The following is a 13,046-nucleotide window of genomic DNA, read 5'->3' as shown; positions in this document are numbered from 1 at the left end:
AGAGGAAGAGGGGAGAGAGGGAGAGGGGGAAGGAGAAGAGGGGAAAGGAAGCAAGAAAGTCCCATAAATAAGGGCCAGGTAAAGGAAAGCAAGCCAGAAGTTAGGGCAGGAGTGGTGTGAAATCCTGCCTTCTGGAACGAATGTCCCTATCAAACTCATGCACTCTCACCAGCTGTGGACACCTGCACAAGACCTGCATTTGATCAAGCTAGCCAAATTCTAGCTTAGAGGACCAGAGAGCGGGGTTATTCATGTTAAGGGTCCATGATTCACCTAAGGATGATAGCCCTGAATCCAATAGTATGTAAAGGCAAAGGGTGGGTTATTCTGCAGAAGTCCAGCATGCTGGGGTCTCCCATTACCAGAATAGAGAGACCACCAAGTGAGCCCTCAGGCTCCTTTTAAAGCATATTGGAATTCCAGTTTAGATGAGCATTATCTATCTCTGTCTCCAGGCATTCCAGAACCATTATGGAGCTCGAAGGCTGGAATCTGTTTTTTTTTTTTTTTTTTTTTTCCTACTAGTAGTTGACTTGCCTGGGCTTGCCCAGTTCTTAGGCCTGGTCTTCCTTAACTGCCCATTTGAAGTCTGTCACGGAATCAGCCTAGCCTTCTCATTCACGAGGACACTAAGTGATGTAGCCATGGGGGAAGAAAGCATCATTCTTCGTTGCAGGTGCGGTCGCCCTTACTACAGGGAATGGCTCCAGATTCAAGCACATCTAAGTAGTACAGTTGGGCTTAGTGGCTCTTTAAAAAAGAGAGATGGAACATGCATTTGGAAGGAGACCTGTTACAAGAGATCCATGGAGAGTTTAAAGGAGGTTCAGGGGAGTAGAGGGTAGATGGAAATGATTTTTCATTGTATACTTGTAGAAAATTCTCTAAGAATGCTGGGCGGTGGTGGTGCATGCCTTTAATCCCAGCACTTGGGAGGCAGAGGCAGGTGGATTTCTGAGTTTGAGGCCAGCCTGGTCTACAGACTGAGTTCCAGGACAGCCAAGGCTATACAGAGAAACCCTGTCTTGAAAAACCAGGAAAAAAAAAATCTCTAAGAATACATTAAAAAGTAAATCAAGGAACAAAGTGGAGGTGAGGAAGCCCTTGGTATCTACCCAGACCTAAGACAGAGAATGTGTTGGGCAAATGATAAAACCTGGGCTGCTTTGAGCAGAGACATCATCGGAACTATGTGGGGGAAGGCTTTTCAAGACCATGGACTTTTGAAACAGATAGCAACTCAACACTGATAGCTATGATGTTACTTAAGAGCCATGGATACGTCCATATTCATCTAAGCACATTTGCTAAGTGCTTAGGTCAGGGAGAGGAGTCAGAAAAGGATGTAAAGGTTTTTGATACCTAGTTTTGTCTTCAAAGAGCTCACTTTGCCTAGAAGGTGACTGGAGAGAGAACTGACAATGACGACACGCAAATAAATGGCTTTGTGAGTACTTCCTCTTTAAAATCTGATAATTAGTGTACATTTAATATTCTTATGCTAAAGTATGTATCGGTAGATGGACTTATAAGAAGATTTTCTTGGAATATATATTGAAATATCTATTTATATATTGCAAACAGAAAAAGTCTGATCTGAGAAGCTTCAAATCAAGTTATATAAAGAAAAAGAGAGAGGGATGGAGAGGAAGGAGAGAGGAAGAGAGAGAGGGAAAGGGGAGAGGGAGGGGGAGGGAGAGAGGGGATTCCAATATTTTCATATATATTGGAATATATATATACACACTTATGTGTATTCTTTTTTTAAAATAAAAAGGTAATTATTGTTTGAAACATGTGTAAATCTGTGTGCTTTGCTGGAAGGTAATTGGTTCCTGTATCAATGAGCATAAAGTGGAGGTTTATTTATTCATTTAAAGACAACACTTGGAGTCTGGTAAACATCTTCAGGTGATTCATAAGGGATGAGAGAGCCTTGCTCCAATGTGTCTTCAAGGCTGACTCAATTCATTACCTCTTTCTTTCCCCATCAGTCTCATCTCCACTAACTCATCACAACATGAGGCAGAAAATGCAGGCAAACGATAAAGCACAGGGTTTAAGAACTTACCCACGCCTCTTGGGCATCTGAGAATTTTACATGAAAAGCATATAGCACACTAAAACAATAATTAGACATCCATTAAATTTTTTTCAAGCTTGTGTGAGCTTTGAAATGAAAGAGATGGGTCCCTAAGGATGATCCATATGCAACTGCTTTTAAATCTGTTTTTTTTTTCTGATGCATAAACAATTATTTTCCAGTTTTGAGAGGCCAGATTCCATGCTAGGAGCTTTGGGCTCAAAGATGAGTAAACAAGATACCTTATGAGCAATTCCTCTATACAAATGTTTACAACTTTATAATGACTGAAGGAGGTAAATATTCTAATTGCCCTGGTGCTGTTGACCCTGTGCGGTGTCTGTCTGAGCCTGTATGCGGGGGAGATGCCTCCAGGTGGGATGGTTCACTTTCCTCAAGGGAGAATGGGAATTTGCAAGCAGAGGAGAATGTTGCAACCCTTGTATGCGAAGGAGAAAGGCTACTTTGTATGGCACGGACAGAGAAAGGGTGTGATAGCTCAGGGTCCTTTTAATCTATTCCAATTTCTTCCTATTCTGGAATCTCTCTCTCTCTCTCCCTCTCTCCCCCTCTTCTTCTATCTCTTCCTTCCACCTCCCTTTCTTCTCTCTCTCTCTCTCTCTCTCTCTCTCTCTCTCTCTCTGTGTGTGTGTGTGTGTGTGTGTGTGCCTCTCGTATGTACCTGCATCCATCTTTGAAGGTCAGAGGGGGAAAGGGCATTGGATATCTTCCTTCTATCAGTCTCCACCTGTTTCTTTGAGAGGCAGGCCCTTTTCAAGATGTGCTGGATTTTCCAGACATCCTATTTCTTCCCGTCTCAATGCCCTGGTTACAAGTATGTTCAAGACCACACCCAGTTTTACATGGATACAAGGGCCTTAACTCCAGTTCCCAAACATCCCTCCCCTTGCTTTTTTTTTTTTTTTTTTTTTTTTTTTTTTTTTTTTGTGATACAGGGTCTCACTATGTAGCCTAAGCTGACCTGGGACCTACCTATGTAGACCACGCTGTCTTTGAACTCACGGAGATCTGCCCACCTTGGCTCCAAAGTATTGAACCTCAAAGGCCAAAGCTACCATACTCCTGTCTCAGGAAAGACTCTTAGCTTCTGAGCTGTCTCTTCAGCCTTCCTGGAGTACATTTAGTGATCTTGGCAAACTTTTTCTTAAAGATCTGGGAGATTTTTATCCAGAATAGGGGTGTTAAGCAAAGTTTCGAAGGCTAACTCGGCACATCTTTGAGGATAGCCTCATGACCCCTTCTCATGCTCTCCGCTCCTGTTACTGTTAGGACTCTCCTAGTGGCGGAAGTGTGAAGCGTTGTCTCTGACTTCTTCTTTGTCTACTGTTCCTTCTCTTTCTGACTCATTTATGATGTATAATGTTTCATCATACGGCTCCGAAGATCCCAAGCTGCCTAAAATTAACATAGAGTTAATTGGATTGGATGCTATTAGAGGGATGGGAACTACCATAAAACATTTGGTTAGATTCAAGGACATAAAAATAAAGACATTATGCAAATACTTGGTTATTAAGATATTCTGCCTTAAGCAGATAAAAGTCAGATAATGGGAAATGAACGAGAATCAATTGTCTTTTTTTTGTATGCTTTAATACCAATATACTTTAAGAGTAATATCTGTGGGACTGGAAGATGGCTCAGTTCATAAAGTGCTTGTTACATAAGCGTGAGGACCCATATTTGATTCCTGGCACCCATATAAAAACATCAAGTGTGTGTGTGTGTATGTGTGTGTGTGTGTGTGTGTGTGTGTGTGTGTGTGTGTGTGAGCGAGCACAAGATGGGGCTGACAAGATCATCTCTGGGACTTGCTAGCCATCCATTCTAGCTGAATTAGTGAGCTTCCAGCTAACTGAGAGACCTATTATCAACAAATAAGGTTTAAGGCAATTGAACAATCCACCCTGCCCTGACTTCTGGACTCTGCTTATAGGTAAACCCCCACACAAATGTGTGCTTGCATGTGTATATACATGTGCATACACACACAAGTGTGGGATTTCACCTGTTAGGGACTAGCTCTGAAGGGACAATATAAGCACCATTTGTCCCTGTTTAAGGACCCCATTTGTCTCCATTTTGAGGACCAGGCCTGGTTTCAAAAAAGGCAGTGAGGCACCAGCTTCAGGAACAGACTGTAAGTCCCAGAAACTAGATCATAGGACGCCAGCTCTAGGAACAGACCATAAAATCCAGAACAACAACACAAAACCTTCTCCCTGGGGGTAACCACAAAAATGGGGAAATATCTTATCTCAGAATGAGCCATCTGGAATGCTTATCTCAGATGAGCCCTATTTCTTGACAAGACAAAGGAATATAGACCACTGATCACCTGTGACCCCCTAGCATCCAGCAATGAAATTTTAGATTACCTAATCCTTCTAGAGAGTTCCCCCGGTTCCCTATCAGAAAACCAAAATGGTGAGCCAGCCCCAATGAAATGTTTCCTTTATGAGAGTTGCTGTGGTCACGGTATCTCCTCACAGCAATAGAAAACCCTAGGACACTGGCTCTGGAGGAAGATAGTCTGGCTTAAATTTTCAGCTGTCTCTCCCAAAAGTACAATCAAAGGATAATTCTCAGAGTACCTTCCTCCTCAGAGAGTCTCACTTTCCTTAACTATAAAATGGGGATGATAGTTGCAACTGTCAACCAGATTGCTATGCAGTTAAACTCAAGATTACACTTAAGAGTATTTGGCTGAAGGTGAAAGACCCCCAGAACTGGAGAGATCCTTACTCAAGTCTTGGGATGACGCGACCACCCAATGACTCACGAGAGACGGAACTTGCTGTAATCACATGAGGTTTATTCCAGATCTGCGGTCGAACTCATAGCCTGGCAGGCCAGATGGGTTCGACCATGAGCATGAGGAGTAAGTGATATTTAAAGGGAAAAACCACAAACTAGGGGGGTGAAAGGGTTACCAGGGAAACATAACAAGAGAACAAAGGAAAATTCCAAAGGAACCCACTACCTAGCTGAGTCAGGTCACAAGGAAGTCATCCTGCACACTCACTGTCTAGAGGAATGTGGTTTGGTCAACGCTATCTTTTTAATGGCTGACTGCTCCTAGGACTAATTAGATAACTTATATCCTGTTTCTGGAACTGACCAGTCCACCTTCCTGGCTCGTGACAGAGACTTCCTTAAGTAAAGGTTACACATTATACATACATTTCTATTAAATGCCCTCATTTTAAATTCTTGGATTCTCCAGCCTTTCAAAGGATTGGTGCACGGTGATTAAGAAGTGCTGTCATCGGGCTGGTGAGATGGCTCAGCGGGGAAGAGCACTGACTGCTCTTCGGAAGGTCATGAGTTCAAATCCCAGCAACCACATGGTGGCTCACAACCACCCGTAATGAGATCTGACGCCCTCTTCTGGTGCGTCTGACAGCTACAGTGTACTTACATATAATAAATAAATAAATCTAAAAAAAAAAAAAGAAAGAAGTGCTGTCATCACCGTGGTCAGCTATTGTCACCACCATCACCACCATCATCCTTCCTACCTTTCAGGATGGTCAAGAAAACAATCATCCTATCTGGTAAATTTTGATTCATTTCAGCTTGGGCAGAAGTTCTTTACATCTTTGACTTTTTAGTATTCAGATGATACTTAGGGGTACTGCTGGAGAGATATGTGTGAGCCTATCGTAGGAGAATCAGAATATATAGAGTAGAAAGAATTAGAAATCGACACAGGGTCCTCAAACTGCAAGGAGACGTTGAGCAGGCACAAGGGCATAGAATGACCTTCATAGGAAAGGTCATAAAGACAAAAATAAAATTGTACAACCACAGTGGCTGGAAGGAAGTTGGTCTGAAAAGGTCTTGAGGAATTTGTTGACAAGCAGTTGGGTCTGAGGAACTTCGTATGAGGTTTTCCTTGCGACATGGAGTGGGGTCAAGGTGCATATAACCAGGTTGCGTTGGCCAGGCAAGGAGGCAGCTGTCCTGCTGTCTGTTGTCCTGGGCAGCAAAGTTAGCAGTATTACTATGTTTATGTTAGGGTCATTCCATTATCCTCTTGTTATATTTTATTCAACATTTGAGCTTTTGGGCTGTAGATGAAAGGATTTGGGTTATCTGTTAAATTAATAAGGACTGCTCACTGTAGTTGAGGATCTGTGGTAAATATCAGTTGAGGAGGAACACTCATTGTTACTTTCTTTTAAAAAGAGTTATAAAAAAATCACTTTTTTTTTAATGTGTGTGTGCATGTATGCATGCTATCATGTGTGTCTGTGTATGTCTCTGTGTGTGTGTGGACAACTTTGAACAGGTGGCTCTTTCCTTCTACCATGTGGGTCCAGGAATCGAAGTCAGGTGACTAGGGTTGGCAGCAAGCACCTTAACTCACTGCACTATCTCACTGGCTTTATTGAGAGAGAGGGAGAGGGGGAAGGAGGGGGCTAATGAGGGAGTGGAAGGGGGATAGTGACCGAGGGGGAGGCGCCTGGGGAGGGGTGAGAGGGAGAGAAGGGAGGGAGGACAGAATCAGTCAGTCTTCATTTGGGTCACCCTTCCTTTCTCTTCAGTCTCTCCTGGTTTGTTACGCTCTATGTTTTAGTTCATTGCCTTTTGTGACTCTCATTGGCTCTACTCCATCTGCCAGAGGTTTCATCTTAAGCCAGTGAGGTGACAGCTTTGCCTTGGATTTCAAAAGCTTCCTAACAACTTTCATAATACTGACAATGTACTATCCAGAGTGGTTCAAAGTGCGGTGGGTATTCAGCCATCTGGGAAAGAAATAGCTTAGCAAGAACTTCAGGCTCGATGAAGAGACTTTGCCTTTTTGGGAGGGTCCCACCATTAGGTGGTGTGCTTGGCGATCAAGACAGATGGACAGGCCTGGGATCTTATCACCTGCAGGATTCTGGTTTTGGGCTTGGGACTAGCGGAGTGAGCTGGGGCCAGAGGACCAGAAGTTTATGGAGTGCACTGGAAGCCTGTACCATTCAGAAAGTTTGGGTTATTGAGGTTATTAGACTACTTTTATTCTTAGACCGGAAAGGTTTGCTGACATTTGGGTTTGATCTCATTTAGCCGAGGGTCTACTGGAGGCAATGACTGGATCTTATTTCCCAGTTCACTTATCGTGGCTATTCGGGCCATGCTAGACCAAAGAAGCGAGGTTTTAGGCAAGTGGAACTTTAGAGAGCAATTAAAGCAGGCAGTTTAAGCTGTGACTTAAATGAATTGGAGAACATTGGTTATTCTGTGTAGATCTGAGCCTTGACTGATGCAGAGCCACTCCACCTTACAGCTGTATGGACACCATTCTCTCTCACAGTGGAGGTCTGGGGAGCTTCTTTCTCCATCCTTTTAAAATCCATAGCATGTTTCTCTTGAAGATCTTCCAACACCCTTCCTCCCACCCCTTCACACACACACACACACACACACACACACACACACACACACAGTTATATTCATATACACATACATTTTGTGGATCATATTACAATAAAGATGTATCTTACATGAAACTGCTTTTCAAGGTGATACCAACCTAACTGTCATGCACATCGAAGGGGAGTGTACGGATGTCTGGAAGTTTAACCCGTGTATTCTCCATTGTTGTTTCCATTGTTGTACATCTTCCTTGCGCATCTAGGAAGGGAATCTATGAAAGAATGATTACAGAAAAAGGAAGACAAGAGGTCCTCTGTATTTTGACTCTTATGATCCAGTTTTGGAGTTCAGGGCATCGCAGGAGATGACAGTCATTATTTGCCTTCGTTTTAGAAAGCCAGGATGACACAGGCATCCTCAAGGTTGAGAAAAAAGGGAGTAGGCGGGAATTCAACATGGGATCCATGGGCAGAAGCTTGTGTGTGTAGGCAGGGGCCGCAGCTGTCAGCCTCAGTCGCTGTGGCCCAGGAGTCTAATGATGTCTGAGATTCAAAAGATGAGTTGCAGGTCAGACATGGCTTTGTGGATGGATGGATGTGCAAAGCCTAGACCTCTAAATGCTGTGTCAGTTCCTCCACTACCCCCAGACCCCAATGAATGAGATGGAGTTCAGCAAGGAAAAAAATAATTGAATTGACGACTCCCTCCACACCTGAATTGATAAAGATTAACATCTTTATGTTCAACAAGGTAAGGATGAGAGACACTTCATTCAGTTTTGGAAAAGCAGTTTCCTTGTGGACCCGAGTCTACTCTCCCCTTATTAATGCTTTATGATGTACTGAGGGTGAATCATCACTGGGGTGAGCTATTATTGCCCAGCTTCAAAGAACACCGACTGTTCGTGTCAAGAGACTGACAGAGGCACTGGCTTGTGATGGTGGGTGCAGCCTTGAACGGGCACTTTCCCTCTGAACCTCCCTGTCTTCATCTGTGAGGACCATCTTGGTGGCCAAAGTCCCTGGGGCTGCCTGTGCCCTTTGGCTAAGGCAGACTGAAGCTGAGGGTGAACAGATTATTGCTGTAGACAGAATGATTAAGGTGTTTTATGCATAAGTACTGCTCATTATTCAAATGTTTGTAGACCCTATTGCAGTCAACAAAATATGGTTAATTCATTTATAGGCACCACTATGTTTAGATTCTGTCTTGTAACGACTTCTCAATTGAGCAGTATAAAAATTACATCTACTAATCATATATTCTGGAGGAGTCCCTTCGCTTAAATTTTAGTCTGAAATTTGAATTCTTTGGGACTAGTAGATCCTCATAGAGTCAGTCCAAATCCCATTGAGTACAATTCCAAAATGGGCGTTCTGTTAATTGGGGGATCAAAATTACAGAATTATTCTAGAAATGATTGATTATCTCATTGTAGCTGACAGCCATGCTAATGGATTCATCTTAGAAACTCGGAGTCAACAAGAGATCTTTTCAATAATAGAGATATGTTAATCACCGGCATGCAAAATAGTCTCTCTTGGTCTGATATTGAAAAATCTCTACTCTCTCTAGGAAAGTGTTTTAAAAAAACAATTTCTTTAAAGCTATGTTTCTGTGCAAGTATTCATCTATGTATACATGCATATGTGGGCTTGCAGGTGCATGCTGAGACACAAGGTGCATGGGATCCCTTGGAGTTGGAGTTACTGATGGTGGTTCGGAGCTGCCTGATGTAGGTGCTAGGAACTGAACTCAGACCCTCTGGAAGAGTTTCAAGGTCTCTTTACCATTGAACCATGTCATCAATGGTAGGAAGATTTGTGGTAAAATCTGTTATTTAACTCTTAGTCTGTCTATCTACTAGTGTCCCTAGCTGAGTTATCTAACTAACCATCCTGAACTGGATAAAGCCCTTTAAAAATGAAGATAAAACTATTCCTCTCAAAGGAATGTTGTGGAATATAAAACACAATGACCAGGGACCCCACCCCACAATCTTATCTGGCAACGGGAAAGCCTTTAAAAGAAAATTGTTGAGTACTCCTGGGTCCCTTAAAAAAAAAATCTCATTTAAGGCAAAGGTACGAAAAAAGGCAAAATAAATTAAAACTTGGCTTACAAATAAGATGTGCAATTTAAACATCCAGCCGGCGGCAGTTGGCATCACATACTCAAGTGCCACCTTGAGCCAGGATGGGCTGGTTGGTAATGCTTATTCAGCCCATAAACGAGCCATGTGCTTGCACCACCTGCAAGGCGATTCCCATCTCTCAGAAACTCAGTAGAGCTGTTTGCGTTTTTGCCCGGGTTCTTCACTTTGTTTCTGAACGAGCTCAGAGAATATTGTTCATCAGCCCTCCCTCCAGCAGCCGCCCGGTGCGAGTCCCCGGAGGCCTTTCTCTTGTGAGGTCATGAGAACTTGAATGGATCGAACGGGCGTTCAAAATCGTTTATTTGGAATGCTTTCCCACTTTGGTGAGGAGAGGAGGCACAGATGGCTGAGGCAGGATGCCTGCCAGCTTTTTCCTCACGCCAGGAGTCAGGTGAATCCAGGCTGCTGGGGAAGGCAGGATGGGAAAGAACCCAGGGAGGGCTTGTCTTGGTTTGGCCTCTGGTTCCACCATGAAAAGCAGCTGTTTTGGGTGACCAGAGAGACCTTGGCTTATGTGCAAGACTGAGGTCTGAAATACTTGCTGCACTGCGGACCCTGAGCAGCGGAGGTGATAATCTCTATTGGTTCGTGCAGGAACTGCTCTGTTGGATGCCCTGGCTTGGCTGGGAATAACCCGGTGGCTTGGAGACTGGAGCCTGCCCCCAAGCAGAAAGCTGCCAGCGTTCAGGTTTCCCAGCCTCACCTGCTGTTCTCTGCTTTGTCAAGTGCCCCAGTGACTGGCTGCTCGCCTTTCTCCCTGAAGCTGTCAGGAAAGTTGTTTCAAATTTCCTCATCCCCTGATCTGAGGGTTCCAGAGCAGCAGCTCCAGTTGCTTCCAGAGGCTTCACTGACTTCGTTCAGAAACATTGCTAACCTCCCACTGAATTAACCAAGTTCTTTCAGGCCTCACAGCTCGGCGGAGTTCCGGTTATCAGAGGTGATGGGGGTCTCTGTGGGAATACGAGAGCTAGCTGCTACGTCAGACTCATTGGCGGCTCCAAGCGTCTGGTTAGCCTGCTTGAGTGGCCCTAACAAATACTACAGATGGGGTGCTAAAACCATAGAAATCATTATTTCATCAGCCCTGCAAGCTAGATGACCCAGTGAAAGTGCTCTTTTCAAGGGCAGAGAGAACCTCTTTAGTCCCGCTCAGCCCGCTTCTGGCACCACGTAACCCTGGCTCATAGATGTATTACGCATCCACCTCTTCTGTCTTCATCACTACTGAATGTGAGTGTATGAATCTATTTCTAAAATTCCCTTCTGCATAGTTCCTAGTCACATAGGTGACCCATTAGCACCAGTCCTAACGACCCCCCCTTGAATTTGATCATTTGTTTGTTTGTAAAGACTCTATATGCAGTTAAAGCCACATTCTAAAGTATAAGGGGGAGAGAACTTCAGTCTGTGAATTCAGGGCATATAGCTTAACCTATTAACAATCCTCTTCAGACTCAGCCATGCTCCTCGGTAAAAATCATCTTCCCGGCCGGGCTGTGGTGGCGCACGCCTTTAATGCCAGCACTTGGGAGGCAGAGGCAGGCGGATTTCTGAGTTCAAGGCCAGCCTGGTCTACAGAGTGAGTGCCAGGATAGCCAGGGCTATACAGAGAAACCCTGTCTTGAAAACAACAACAACAACAAAAAAACCCAACCCCCCCCCAAAAAAAACCAAAACAAAACAACCCAAAAAACAAAAATCATCTTCCCTTAGTTTCTGTAGTGATTTTTATTTTACTGTTTTTTTTTTTTTTGGTTTTTTTTTTTTACTCTTCACTTTCACTGACTTGGTCACCTACTAGTCTAGTGTATGCTTATATTTTTCATAGCCTATTTATATGCTATGCTAATAAGGGTTCTTAAACATGTCAATCTCCCTTATAGCCCACCCACCAAAGGTAGGGAAGGGACATGGCTAACAGAACAAGGGGAAGGTGGACCTGTTTAGAAGTAGTTCCTTGGGACGATTCCAGTCTTGGTTGTGTGCAGTCCAGTCCACTAGCAAGACACCAAATTTGATTCAGCAGTAGCAGATCATTCTAGAAAAAAAAAAAAAATTCAAGGCTCCGCTGATAGGCACTGGAGTGGCAAGAAGCAGCTGGAACCCCACCAGAAGTCCTTTGGTGCATTTCTCTCTACAAAGTTACGGCACACAAAGATTAGAAAAGCAAGCAAGGCGAACCAATGCCAGAGCACGGTCCGAGGAAGACCAGCATCAGCGAAGCCCAAAGAAGTCCAGCAAAGCAGCCAATGCCAGAGCGATGCCCACTGTCTGTTGGGTTAGACTTATAGTCTTTCCAAACATCCCGGGTCCACTCATGCATCTGCTCCAGCAAAACATGACCACCAGGCAGCTTCCAGAAAAACATCACGTGTCTGATTTCATCGAAACATCTCCTCACGTGCCTGCTTCATCAAAACATCCTCTCATAAGGCGGTTTTCAGAAACACTTGACATGACACAATTGGGCCTCCGACGAAACCGGAAATTTCCATTTAAGTCTAGCCTAGCACATGCTTATTGGAAAAGTTCTCCTCTTAGGACACTGCACAGTTCCACTGCCTTGTGACAGGTGGCTTAGCTTAAGTGGTGACCTCTTGATCAGCTGGCCTTGGCTAAGATGGTGGGTTTCGTGAGAGACAGCATGCAATCTTGGGCAGAAGTCATCTGTGCTCAAGGAACCCTTTGGTTGTCCTCTCAGCTGCTCCCAAGTAGACCTCATGGCTTTTATGCTTCTTCTTTCAGGCTTCCAATTCCCCCCCCCCCTCTCCCCGACCCCCAGAGGAACGTATTCTGTGCCTTCAGCACACAAGAGATGATATGACTGTGTCTTTCTCTGCAGATAGCAATAGCAGATTTCTATATCAAACCTAGCTTGTCCTTCGATATACACTCTGACAGGTCTCCTTGAGTCCGGTAACTTATGGATGTCTGGGAAAGGTCACAGAGAAGGAATTTTGGGACTGGTCTTTTTGACAGTGTCTCTGCCCTGGGTTTAGGATTCTATACTTAACAACATACTTGACCCAAGTATTAACTAATTTAATTCTCACCACATGCTTGAGAGTGGCTATTCCTAGAGTTCTAACTAAACTCAGGAGAGATGTGAGGCTCAGAGGGATTATTAGATCATGGATTCGCTGACTAGAGCTTTGTAACAAAGAGCCATTGTTGGTATTCTGTCTGGATTCCAACCCCACAGTTACCTGGCAACAGCCAGGTAAGCCTGGCCCACTATAAAAGGGGCTGCTTGCCCCCTCCTCTCTCTCTTACTCTCTTACTCTTGTTTCTCTCCTTTGCCTCTTGCTCCCCTTGTCCCCCCTCTTTCCCCATTCCTTTCCCCCCTCTCTCTACGTGGTCATGGCTGGCCTCTACTTTTCTATTCCCTCCTCTCTGCCTTTCTCTGCCTCTACTACTCTC

At 44.2% G+C, this 13,046-nt stretch overlaps 2 long non-coding RNA genes across 2 annotated transcripts in view; one reads left to right on the top strand and one right to left on the bottom strand.

The window, feature by feature from the left end:
* Positions 1-7,545: 7,545 nt before the first annotated feature.
* On the bottom strand, positions 7,546-9,835 carry LOC116075368. The gene is made up of 2 exons (XR_004112542.1): positions 9,594-9,835; positions 7,546-7,742 (listed from the first exon to the last, which is right to left on the bottom strand). It is a non-coding gene; the product is annotated as an uncharacterized LOC116075368 (long non-coding RNA).
* Positions 9,836-9,955: 120 nt separating this feature from the next.
* Positions 9,956-13,046, top strand: part of LOC116074881 — a 12,096-nt gene continuing 9,005 nt past the window's right edge. The window contains exon 1 of the long non-coding RNA XR_004112325.1: positions 9,956-10,017. This is a non-coding gene — a long non-coding RNA (uncharacterized LOC116074881). The remainder of the gene's footprint in view (positions 10,018-13,046) is intronic.

The sequence above is a fragment of the Mastomys coucha genome, unplaced genomic scaffold (assembly GCF_008632895.1).
Source record: "Mastomys coucha isolate ucsf_1 unplaced genomic scaffold, UCSF_Mcou_1 pScaffold3, whole genome shotgun sequence".
Taxonomy (NCBI): Eukaryota; Metazoa; Chordata; class Mammalia; order Rodentia; family Muridae; genus Mastomys; species Mastomys coucha.
The sequence above is the reverse complement of the archived record's forward strand: the minus strand, read 5'-3'. Positions and strand labels throughout refer to the sequence as shown.